Source organism: Phocoena sinus, chromosome 11 (genome assembly GCF_008692025.1).
Source record: "Phocoena sinus isolate mPhoSin1 chromosome 11, mPhoSin1.pri, whole genome shotgun sequence".
NCBI classification, from domain to species: domain Eukaryota; kingdom Metazoa; phylum Chordata; class Mammalia; order Artiodactyla; family Phocoenidae; genus Phocoena; species Phocoena sinus.
This window is the reverse complement of record NC_045773.1, coordinates 83,207,024-83,220,743: the sequence shown is the minus strand read 5'-3', so window position 1 is coordinate 83,220,743 and position 13,720 is coordinate 83,207,024.

Genomic DNA, 13,720 nt, shown 5'->3' with positions numbered 1-13,720 from the left:
TTCTATTGAGGATGGTTCTGTGCGTACAGTACTATTTTGACAGGCATGCTATGGCTTTCTAAATGCCTTATAAATGACGTATTGGCTTTTCCCCACTTCTTCCCTCCCTCCTTTCCATCCTTCCTTCTTCCCTCCTTTCCCTTCTGCCTCTCCTCTCTTTTCCTCTTCCCTTCCTCTCCCTCCGTCTCATCCCTCCTCCCCCCACACTCCTTTTGTCATCTCTTCCAAAGGTCACATCTGTTTAATATTCAAGCTACTCAGAATGAGGTACATTTTATTGAGTTGTGTCCTCTGAAGAGTATGAATTCCCTTGTGGCTTCTCCTGCATTGACTGTAAGTTCTGCTGGTTCAGCCTCCTATCTATAGCAGTACTTGGGAGCATTTTACCTTGGAACCCTTTGAAGGCAAACTACTGAGCAGATAGGGACATCTAAACCCTTAAATAAAAAATTGTGCACTATAGTTTCTTACATACTTAAGCATTTAAATTTTTTTTAGTGTGCTTTTAAAGTGCCCAATAAATGTTTGGCACATAGAAGATGCTCTATAAATTAAACAAATTATTTTCTCTCTCAAGAAATGTTGAAACAGAAGTAGAGTCACAGATGTAGAAAACAAATTTATGGTTACCAGGGGGTAAGGGGGCGAGGGATAAATTGGGAGATTGGGATTGACCTATACTCGCTACTATATATAACATAGATATCTAATAAGGACCTACTGCACAGCACGGGGAACTCTACTCAATACTCTGTAATGAACTGTATGGGAAAAGAATGTAAAAAAAGTGGATATATGTATAACTGATGAACTTTGTTGTACACCTGAAAATAACACAACATTGTAAATCAACTAGACTCCAATAAAAAGTTTTTTAAAATGTTGAAAACCTTAACCCATTTGCCCAAGAGACTTTGATGTCTTGTCATATACAGCTGGGTTTGTTTTCTTTTTCTGAAGTCTAGGCTTTGCTGATTTTCATCTGGCTATTCCAGGATGTTTGTGCTGTTTGTCCTGTCTGACACAAAGACTGGCAACTTCTGACATTTTCTGGGAAGGGGCCCTTTTATTGATTGAAAGTCCCAGGTCAGCAGCTGTTTAATGTCCATGTTTTAAGCAAACAACCTCCTATCTGGTGTCAATATCCCCAGTTCTAGGTACTGATTACCCAGGAGGGAACCATCATTCTATTTGCTGGCCCCAAAGCTTTACACTGCTCTGTCATACCCTTTGAAATTACTTCTGGCTTCTACATCTGGATTCTGTGTTTTCCTTATTAAGTTTTTATGTTTAACGTTTTATTATGGAAAGTTTCAAACATTAAAAAAAAAAAAAGTAGACCAGTCTAATATAACCATGTACCCCTTAACCAGTTTCCACAATTTTCAATAATTGGCCATTCGAGTTTCCATATACCCAAAGGTTGTTTTCTATTATATCATGTCATTTCTCCTGCAAAATGTACAGCATGACTACATAGCTCATTAGGACTTTTGAAAACGTAACATGCCATCAGCATATCTAATAAATAAACAATAACTCCTTAATATCATCTAATATCCAGTCATTATGAAAATTTTCCTAATTGCTTCAAGGTTATTCATTTATACTTGATTTATTTAAATGAAGATCCAAACAAGATCCACATATGACACTTAATTGTTATGGCTCTCGGCTCTCTTTAATTTCATAACAATTCCACCCCCTCTTTTCTACTTGCTGTTATTTAAAACAACAATAATACAAGAGTCATTTGCAGAATGACTCTCATAATTGATTTGGCTAATTGCTTCCTGTGTCATTTGATATATTTCTTTATCCTGGGAACTACTAAGTATATAGAGAGACTTGGTTAGATTCAGGACATGAATACTTCGTAGGGGTGCTGGATGTTTTCACCATAGCAGGTTGTCTCACTTTTAGTAAGACTGATCAGGGGGTTCAGATATTCTCTGATTTATCCACTAATAAAGTACTTAACCTTTCACCTGTGATTTTAGCTGTTGTTAATGTTACCTAGAACTGTTATTTCATTAGAAGTTGCAAAATGGTGATTTTCTAATCCTATCATGCCTTCATTTATGAGCTGGAATTTTCTACAAAACAGGAAATATTCCTAATCAAATATTTGGTTATACTTAAATACAGATTTAATAGGAAAGTCAGGATAAATACTTTATAAAATTCCAGAATAATAATTTAGTGTCTTAGCAAAGATGACCAAGTAAACTTATGACCTCATGGAATTTGATGTGTTTCAATCCATCAGTCCTTACTCTATTTTGATTCTCAGATTGTCTCCTCTTTGGCCAGCAAGAGTCCCTTCAAGCTGGTTTCTATGTCCTTATGACATGACCCTAATGATCTTGGTTAGCTTCCTTATTTTCTAGCACAAATTATATTCTAGGGTCCCCAAATATTTTCTTTTCCCAGACCTGGACTTTAAGGAGTGCTGGTTCCTTTCAGAAAGAAAGAACATTTGGAGACCACACACTGGGCACTGGGGTGCTCATTGCGTCTAGGCCTTTTCAGTGGAAGAGTTTGGAAACAGTTTTTAAGAGAAAAATCATAAATTCTAATATTTCCAATTCAAATTGAATGTTAGAGCGATTTCTTTTAAAGTTCGTTAATTTTATACTCTTGCATTTTCCCCTCATGTTGAATGTCTTAGTTAATATAATTACATTTCTTGCTTTATTATACCCATATTAACATCCAAATAACACTAATATTATTACCAAAATAAATGTTTCTTCTCCTAGAAGCAGACCTTGACATTAAGATTCCTGTAAAAGTGATTTAATAGGCAGTATTTTCAGAAAAACAATGAAAACAGCAGGGAAGGAGGGAAGTGGGCAGAAAAAGAAAGGAGAACAAACAAGAGTGCGGTAACAAGCTAAATCTGGAGGAAGGCAATTTGGGGTTCATTCTGCAAGGGAGCAGTGGGCACAGCCTTGACCATACCTCAGAGTTTTCCTAACCAAAGCTAAAGAAGTTGGAGTATGTATATGCCAGCATCCATTAATCCCTGGCTAAGGGCTGCCTCTGGGAGGTCCTAACTCCCCAGACAATTTTACCTTTCAGTGAGCACAGATCAAGTAGGTTCCAGCAACCCAAGGGCAGCCCTCAAACCAAGTGATGGGGGTGCTGGCTGTTGCCAGTGAAGGCACAAGGGGAATTTGTGTGCTCCAAAATATAAAGGACCCCAGGAGATAAGGGCAGCGCACCAACAGCTTCTGTTATCCTTCACACTCTTCAGTTCCATTCTCCCTTCACATTAAGTTCATAGCACTGATTCTTCAGGAAGAAAAGATTAATGAAATATTTACACCCCTGCTGCCGTAATCAGTCCCAAGGACGTAACTGATATTCATGATCTTTCTTCATCTACCCATTACAGGTCTCCTCTCTTGGCCAGCACATTTGCTGCTTTGGGTTGCCTGCAGAGTAGGGTAACCCAATAATTCATCTCTGAAGGTTTGATGCCATAACTTTTATGTAGGTGCTGTAATTACTTTTTCATAGTTAAAATGGACATGGGATTCCCTGAGCTCAGGACATACTTGTCTCTGTCCCTATTATGTGGTAGCAACCAACAGTCTCATATGATCAGGGTTAAATACTCCTGGCCAGTATGGCGGCTTCTTTCTTTCACTTGGTCTACCAGCAAGAGGATCCCAACGTGACAAGTCAGCATTCATAGTTTTAGGCTTATTGGAAGCCTTACTAAGTCTGTTCCTGGAGGCATTCCTCTCTTCTGGGAACTAGGACTTCTATACATGCTGAAAATAAAGTTGTTCTATTAAAAATATGCCATCTGGCACAACACACACACGATTAAGACTACCACTGGATTAAGTCTACGGTAATCCTTCATCTTCTGTTACAATCCATTTTTGCTGGGGCCACAAAATGGTGAGTTGAATGGGAATATGATAGAGGCCATCACCCTAGCATCCTATAAATCTTTTAAAATGGCATTACTCTCCGCCATTCCACCTGGCATGCAGTGTCGCTTTTTTTTTTTTTTTTTTTTTGCGGTACGCGGGCCTCTCACCGCTGTGGCCTCTCCCGTTGCGGACCACAGGCTCCGGACGCGCAGGCTCAGCGGCCACGGCTCAGGGGCCCAGCCGCTCCACGGCATGTGGGATCTTCCCGAACCGGGGCACGAACCCGTGTCCCCTGCATCGGCAGGCGGACTCTCAACCACTGCGCCACCAGGGAAGCCCTAGCATTGCTTTTGAGTTACTAATTTTCCACGAGTGGACGATTTCAGGCATCCCGTTCAGGCTTATATAACGTTAAGTCCTGAGTCACAGCTTTGTATCCCCGTATTGACAAAGTCTCCCTCATCCAGTCTTACATTCTGCCCCAAAAGCCTGGTCCCATATTCCAGACACACTCTCCTTATTCCTGACACTTTATTGGTGAAAAATCCCTTCCCTCTCTTAGTGGGACCAGTACTATACCAGTTAGGACATACTAAGATCTGACCTAGTTATTTGTCTAGCATTAGGTTTATTATTTGTCAGATATTAGAGGAAACTATAACAGAAACTGACCAAGTAAGCTTTTTCTTGCAAGGCATCTGTATCAACTGCGCTTTCTATGTGGTCTGCAGACAAAGAGGCTGTTGTCTGCCAGCGCAGGTATGGCCACTCCTGCAGGATAAGTTTCAGGTTTACCCCAAACTTGTCTTTAGTATAATTGTTGTGCCTTTAAATCCAGTCTTCTTTGTGTTTCTGCTAGTCTGACCATCAAATCCTGAGTCTGATCTTCAGAACAGGTCTTCCTTCTGGTTATTGGAGATCGCGTATCTTTAAAGGCTGTCAGGGAGATTTTCTGACTTTCATGTCATGCTCTGATGTAATTCTCCTGCTTGAGGCCCTCAGTGGTACTGACCATCAAAGAGCCAGCTTCGAAGTTGTTATAATTGCTATTTCCCCATATCTCTCAACACTAGAAGTATTAACCAAGCCAGTGCATGTCCTTTCATCAGTATCCCATTTCCCACCCCAGTGTCCCACAGGAGAGGGTCTTCATAATCATACTGCTACAGTAGGCCAGGATTATTACCACCGCTCTTACTAACATCAAGAAGGTCCTTGTGCCATCTGGCCTGTGAGTGATTTAACTCCAGAAGTCTATCCTGAGAGTCTGCATCCTAGGTTCCCTTGCAGAAACAACTGTCTTAGATCAAATTCTCAAGAACCAGATCCTGAAATGAGGATTCCTGTGAAAATGATCTGTTAGGACACATTCCCAGGAAAAACTGGCAGAGAAGAGAAGATCTAGAAGGGATATCGAGTAAGGTCCAGATCAATTCTTAGGAGTTTGGGAGACAGTGCAGGTTTTGCCTCAGAGACGTCCCCAGTAGGAGCAAGGGAGCTGGAGTATTTATCTCTCTGTGGCGATGAATTACTGGTCTCCTGTTCCCAGGAGGACATAAATTCCCAGGCACATTCATGCTGGCAGGCAAAACAGGCTCCTATAACCCAATAAGGCAAATAGGTGACAGGTGTTGGGAAAGAAAGCTCACTGCAGATTGGTAGGTAGTTCTGGCAAAGGGAACTGAGAATGTGTACTGCAGTTACTGACTAATTGAAAGACTTCTTAATTTTTGATGGGAAAGAACCTCTACATTGATTTTTTTTTTAAGCACACATACAGCTAAGGTAGAGATTGTCTCAGGATGAACCTAAGCTGTTTTCATTGATAATAATCAGTAAAATCCTAATATGCTTGGTTTATGGAGGAATCCGATGGGAACCTCTTCATAAGTGACTAAAGACCCCTGGGAATGAGGAAAATTGGGACAAAACCTTACCCAAAGGGATGATGAAGGCAGGCACACAATTTCAATATTGCTGATTCAGTAACAATTGCATAGGAAATAAAGAGAGGCGATTACTGGGAGAGAAAAAGTGAGTGTGGTTCAGCCCCTCAGACTTTGAGGGAAGAGGGTTCCGAGGGGTTTGCAGGTAAAAACTAAAGGAGCAATTTTACCAAAACTTCTTTAAGACATAGTGGACAAGGTAGTTCTGCTTGGAAACTCATATGATGAAGTGGAATAGGACATTTGGAAGACACCGGTTGAGCTGCACCCCTCAGGCCTGCAAGCCCTGTACTTGCCCATCCTTGAGACCAAGGAAAGAGCCTGGAGTCAGTGACAGAGACATCAATGGTGTAACGGATAGGGAATCTTACATGTCTGAAGCAAGGTCCTGGAGTGGCACCATGTGGGGCGGAAGGCAGGCAGGACCTGACAGCAGTCTTCGCTGTGGGGGGGGGGGGGGCATGGGGAAGGGGAGGCAACCATTTATAGGGGGATTTGACATCACGTTGGCTCATCAGCTACCAAGGGAAACCGGGAGTGGGGACACTTTCCTCACAGCCCCTCAGGTTAACAGCCATCACGAGGGCAGATGTTTCCCTTTAATAAACTAGCAGGTGGAGCCATTCTGGCCTAAGGGGCAGGGGGAAAGCACGTTCATGTGGGGAATTGATGTCAGGTTGGTTCGTCGGTTACCAGGAAAACCAGCAAAGGGGCATGCCCCTCACGGCCCCTTTGATAACTTATTATGATGGAGATGTCCTGATTTAAAGCTAGAACAATCATTAGCTGGGGCCGGCGCAAGTATGTAGGAAGGTCAGTCATGTGAGTAGGGTGTAGGTGAAGCAGGCACTGGTAGAGCAGGGGATGGGCAGAGAGCAAGAGAACAGCCATCTTGAGCAGCCTCCATATACTCCACCCCTACACACCCCGCATAACCCTTACAATCTTGCCCCCCCACCTTCCGCATTGTCCCCTCACACTTTGAGGAGTGAGGGGTCCTAGGGGTCAGGTACACAGAGGCGAACTGCAACCAGCTACCACAAATGCAATACAGACAACAGCAGTGAAAGAGTATCAGGAGGCCAAGAGGTGGGCAAACTTATGGAGTCAGGAGCTTATCGGGTCATGGAGGGGCCAGAGGAGGACCATGACGGCGTCTCCCTGTAGACCCAGCCATCAAACTCATTTCACAGTGAGGCCACTGTTGTCGCCCAGTCTGTGAACAGATTCCCTCTGCTCAGACTAGGGGTGAAATGTAAGGTGTTTAACAGGCACAATACAGGGAAGATGATGACCACTGAGCAAAATACAAGCAGTAACAGCATTGAGATACCACCACCCCTGCCCGTGGTTTCTGTCCTGGCCTGCAGGACCCCACAGCCTGTCTACCCTCAGTCCCCACAGCCAGTGCCGAATACTGGAGAGGCCATAACTGCAGGGTTAGTGTAATGGTGCCCTTCTCCAGTAGGGGGCGTGGATTAATTACGTTAGTCCTCTTAGGTGGGGCTGGGTAGGAGACAGGTGAAACCTCTTGTCTCTTTCTAAACCTCTTCTCCATGAGGCAGCAAACCCAAACTACAGAGACTTACCTGCCAGTCCCAGGGCCATGTTATGTGTTCTTCTGGGGGTAGATCCTGTGGCGAGGGCAAAAGTGAGTTATCGTCCTGGCCAGCAGTTGGCAACGGTCCTTCAGTGGTCAACAGTTGAACCTGAATGGCGTTGACTAGCGGCCTCTGGGTTAACATGGCGTCAGCACTGGGCCGATAGCTCTTGGGATGTGTCCACACGTTGAAGGAGCAGGTTTCCCGTCTCAGTTGTTGTTGAAGCAGCTCATTCACCGCCCAGCAGCAGTGGGGTTGTGAGGCGGGGGGAGATGCCGGTGTGTGTCATTCTTATCGGCCCATTCCTGAACTTCATGGCTGACAAAGTGGATCCCTTGGTCACTACTGATGTCCATGGGGGTCCTAGAGTTCACACACATATCTTCTAGACCCCAAACAGTGGCTTATTTGCCAGCCATCTCTGTGCAATCAGATGAGTCACTAGTACAGGGCTGCTACTTTTAAACTAGAAAGGGACTCCGAGGTTAACAGGATATCATCAGTATAATGGAAAAAGCAAGATACCTCTCATGGCAGACAGCTGCTACAGGCCCCCACATGCAAATGGACAGCCACGTCTTTCCCCACAACTTTCCATTCCTTGTCCTTTTTTCCCAACATCGTGGCGCTCACAGGAGTTTCCCCGGCTTTCTGGCTGACCCATCAGTCTGCACCCCGCAGGCCTGCAAGCCTTGTAGTTGCCCAGCCTCAAGACCGAAGAAATAGCTTGGAGACAGCGACAGAGACGTCAATGGCTTATTGGACAGGGGATCTTACATGTCTGAAACCAGGTCCCGGAGCAGCACCCCACTGTGTGCGGCAGCCAGTCTGCAGGACATGGCAGCAGCCTTCGCCATGGAGGGGGCGGGCGTGGAGAGGCTACCATTTATAGGGGGAATGACGTCAGGTTGGCTCATCAGTTACCAGGGAAACCAGCAGCTGGGGCACGTCCCTCACAGCCCCTCAGGGTAATGAGCATCTTGAGGACAGCTGTTTCCCTTTTATAAACTAGCAGGTGAAGCCATTCTGGCCTAAGGGGCAGGGGGAAAGCACGTTCCTGTGAGTTGGGCGTAGGTGAAGCAGGTGTAGGTCGAGCAGGAGATGTACAGAGAGCAAGAGAACAGCCATCCGGAGTGGCCTGACCATACACTGGTGCTTCAGTTCAGTTCACTGGATATTTATTATGTGCTTACTTTGAAGACTCAAAGAAGCATGGTACAGCCATGTCAGGACCTTCAGCAGTCAGTCATATCCATATAGTACTCTCAGTGACAAGATTAAGAACCTGTCATTTGCATGGGCTGTTTCCAAGCTTCCGGTGGAGGGGGACAGGGCACTAGAAATGTGTTCACATAGTCTTAGGTGTTTGAAAATTTTAACCAGTTTTAACCACAATCGTGTAAGGCCACTATCCATCACCATTCTGTTGGACTCCCCCTAGTGATGGGTGATGAAGTAATGGAGGGAATGGTTTAATATTGCTAAGGCAAAGCTTAAGTGGGAATATACTTAATTTGGGCTAAAAATTAGGCTACATTTATGTGGTTTGGGTCAAAAATGGATACAGTTAAATTACTGCCGGCTAATCTGGTATAGGAACAGCTTCCTGGGATACTTATGTCATCCACGATGACTACTCATATGTGTAATGGAATTTACAGATAATGAAAAGGAGTGAATCAAATGAACATATTGGAAATGGTTTTAAATTTCTTGTTGGTTTGACACCAAATATTGACATAGCAATGATAATACAAAACTCATGATAATAAGTCCCTCATTGGGATTCTCAGAAAGATTTGAGCTTTATTGGAGGGTGAAGTCTTGGTAGGAGCAGGTTGTGGCTGGTGTCAGATCAGTGCAATCTTTCCCCTGTAAGTGTGAATCATTTCCCCCCACTTCTGCCCCAGATTGGTGTTGCCTGGGAAAACAAAAGTTTCACAATACATGTCATTATTTTTTGAATATCACCTGTAAACTTCTGATCTTAATAAAGTAGCTCAGTAGTTTTACACTTAAAAGCTCGCTCCTGTATCATGTAAATTATGCCTACTTAAAAATTCACGTTAAAAAAAAATTCACGTTAAAACTACTATAAGAAAGATGTTGTACTAGAGGCTGTGTGTATGCCTGGCAATGAATTGTTTGCACACAGAGTGATGAGAAGGGAGATCAGAGTGTATAGGTTGAAGGCAAGGATACAGAATACAAACAAAAGTCCATCCTCAGTCAGCACGTCTCTGGTCATATCTGTGCTCAAATGGGGAGGCCAGATGGCTGAAGCCTTTATGGAGGACACTGGTCACTTCTGCCCAAATGACCCAAACTGAAGAATTCAGAAATGATAAAGGTGAGCACATACGAAGAGCAGAAGGGTAAGACTCTCTTGCCCTTGATTGGAACAATTCTAAGATCTGGTGTCTGAAAGAGACCTCCTCCGTGAGGTTGAGTCAGACCTCGATGGCTGACCTACCCTTAGGTGGCCTTCCTGCTTTCTGATTCACAGTTTACTCTGGTGGTGAAATAGCAACTAATGGAATGTGTGTGCAGAAGGACCAGCAGGTTGATGGGCACTTAGTTCTGGGGTGAGACTTGAGCTAATGGGGACCAGCAGATGAAACTTATAGCTCATGGTAAACGGTCTTTGATAGCAACCCAGCAGGATAAAATGATGAAGTGCTCAGTGCAACCTCAACAATGTATTTGAAGAACAACAGAAATATCAGTCTTGATTAACATTTATATCAATCTATACAGTGGAATTTTGGCCGCTGTAAAATTCTTGCCCCTAACGCAAATAGCACTTGAGGAAGACATTTAACCTTCCGGCCCTTCAGTCTCTTCCCTGTGAGGAAATGGAAATAATTTCTTAATCCATAAGGTTGTGAAGATTTAATAAAATAGTTTATATTAACTTTTATAATTTTTTGATAGCTAGTAGCTGTTCCTGATCCAAGTAAAATACACTTTTTTGTGTGTGTGTGCGGTACGCGGGCCTCTCACCGCTGTGGCCTCTCCCGCTGCAGAGCACAGGCTCCGGACGCGCAGGCCCAGTGGCCATGGCTCACGGGCCCAGCCGCCCCGCGGCATGCGGGATCCTCCTGGACCGGGGCACGAACCCGCTTCCCCTGCATCAGCAGGCGGACTCTCAACCACTGCGCCACCAGGGAAGCCCAAAATATACTTTTAAGGGGCAGTGTAGTGTAGAAGTTTCGCACACACTCTTCAGTCAGACTGCCTGAGATTGAATCTCAGTTCTGCTACTCACTGCTGTGACCCTGGACAAGCAACTTAACCATTCTGCAACTTTTAGAAAATGTCCACTACTGTTATTACTCAAGAAAAATCAATTCCCTTTTCTTGAAAAACTCTGACTCCGAGAGGCTGCTGCAAATACTGGGCTGTACTGGAGATCAGCACACACACACCCATTTGCACTACTGTCCTCACACCTGTGGGTTCATCTAGAGCCAAGGAAGAGGATGAACAGTTCTCATGAAATCACAAATTCTACAATGGCTGTGCTGAAATAATGTCCTGTCGAATAATGTGCTGTCATATGCAACCAACACCCGATGTGTTGACAAATGAATAATTCAACACATGATATGCTTCCCAGTGGGCTTACTTCCCGTTGCACGCTGTCATATGCACAAGGTACAACATGGGCTTTTTTCACACACTGCTAAGCAGTTCTCCAGTTCTCAATGGACACTGACCAGGCGTCTTACAATTTCACTCAATGCTGACACTGTCTACTTGGAGGTAGCATCAGATCCCACAGCTTAAGGGCTGAAACCCACAAGGCTGCCCCCACTTCAGATGCTTCTCATAAACCTAGGTTGTTACCTGTGCTTCTGACATATTGGCTGTAAATCAGAGGTTCCTACGATCCCCTCCTCTGGTTCAGTTAATTTGCTGGAGTTGCTCATAGAACTCAGGAAGCCAATTATCTACTGGATTATTGGTTTATTACAAAGGACATTAATGGCTACAAAGGAACAGGCAGATGAAGAGATACATACGGTGAGGTCCAAAAGGGTCCCAAACACAAGACCTTCTTCCCTATGGGGTTGGGAGCCCAGCACATGGACATGCTCTGGTTCAACAACCCGAAAGCTCTCTGAACTCAACTCCTTTGAGCTTTTATGGAGGCGTCGTTATGTAAATATGATTGGTTAAAACATTGGCCATTGGCAATTGATTCAACTTCCAGCCCCTCTCCCCTCCCCAAAGGTCACGGGAGTGAGACTGAAAATTCCACCCCCTAATCCAGATTGGATTCCCTTGGCAAGCAGCCCCCATCTTTTGGTACATTCCAAAAGTAACCACATTAACATAACAAAAGACACCTCTCCACTTGGGACATTTCGAGGTTTTTAGGAGCTAGGAAGCTAGGGACAAAGACCAAATATAAAATTCTTATTATAAATCACAAGATCACACAACACCCAATGTATAGTCATCTAGACCTACAAACCCATCAGTAAGCTCCCTCATGGACCTTTTAATACCCAGTATCGTCTCATATGGAGTTACCAACCCTTGTTGTACCGTGATTCAGGCTGTATAACCCAATATATTGTCGTATGGACTCCCATTTAACCCACCACGACACTGACATGTGGACTTGCATGAATGAACTGCTATGTGCACAGATCAACCTTTCACTCACAAAGGCAAAGCGGCACCATAATCCCATCCAATGTCTTCCCTCTCTCATAATCATCATCATTGCACCCATTTTTACCTCTTCTTCTTTATTGTCAAACAATACAGGTGTGCCTCCTCTATTTAGGGAAGATTAGAGTCAAAAAACAAAACAACAACGGGATGGGGAAAACATTTTTGTATGTGTTCTGGATTTCAGAAAAGACAGCAGAAATCACTCTTAAAAACTTGATTGCAATAGGAAGAGTAAAATAGCCATCCTAAACTTTAGGAACTTTCACTGTGTAGTCTGTAACTTTTAAAAAAATAATACACCTGAAGATAGAATCATTTTAATCAACTGATTCAATTTTAAGTCATCTTTCATTTTCAAGGTAAATGTTTTAATAATATATTTAATAATCAAGATCTTGCAGCTGATGCAAGCATATGGAGCCTTCAGGTTATACTGCCCAACAGGAGGAACTTAGAGGTTTCATTAGCACCAACTGGATTTTCTTTTTCTTTTGGGACATCAATATCATAGGGAACAAAGAGGGTTCATCAAACAAAAATGTATCTACTTTGGAACTCCTTAATTTAGTTCAACATGTATAGTCAGCAGGCATTTTACTGAGAAAAAAAATGGACTCTTTTTCTCCCCCCGCCCCGGCTTTATTGAGATATAATTGACATTTAACATTGTATAAGTTTAAGGTACACATTGTGTTGATTAGAAACACTTATATTGCAAAATGATTACCACGACAGTGTTAGCTAACAACTCCATCACGTCACATAATTACCATTTCTTTTTTTGTGTTGAGAACTTTTAAGATTTAAAAGTTTAAGATTTAAAATGTTGCCCTCTTAGCAACATTCAAGTGTATAAGACAGTATTATTAACTATAATCACTATGCTGTACATTAGATCCCCAGAAGTTATCTGTCTTATAACTGAAAGTTCATACTCTTTGGCAAACATCTCCCCTTTCCCCCCTATCCTCCACCCCCTAGTAACCCCCATTCTAATCTCTGTTTCTATGAGTTTGGCTTTCTCAGATTTCCCATATAAGTAATATGTATTTGTCTTTATCTGACTTATTTCACTTTGCATAATGCCTTCAAAGTCCATCCATGTGCAGAACGTCTTTCATTCTCATGGCTGAAATATATGTATATGTGTGTGTGTGTGTGTGTGTGTGTGTGTGTATCTATCTTCTTTATTCATTTACCATTGATGGGTTGCTTCCATATCTTGGCTATTGTGAATAATGCTGCAGTGAACATAGGAGTGTAGATATCTCTTTGAGATACTGTTTTCATTTCCTTCAGATGTATTCTCAGAACTGGGATTGCTGGATCATGAGGTAGTTCTATTTTTAATTTTTTGAGGACCCACCATACTGTTTTCCATAGTGACTGCACCAATCTACCTTCTCATCAACATTGTACGAGTCCCTTTTCTCCATATCCTTCTAAACACTTGTTATCTCTTGTCTTTTTGATAATGGCCATTCTAATAGGTATGAAATGATATCTCGTGGTTTGGATTTTGCATTTCGCTGATGATGGTGTTGAGCACCTTTTCATGTACTTGTTGGCCGCTTGTATGTCTTCTCTTGGAAAATGT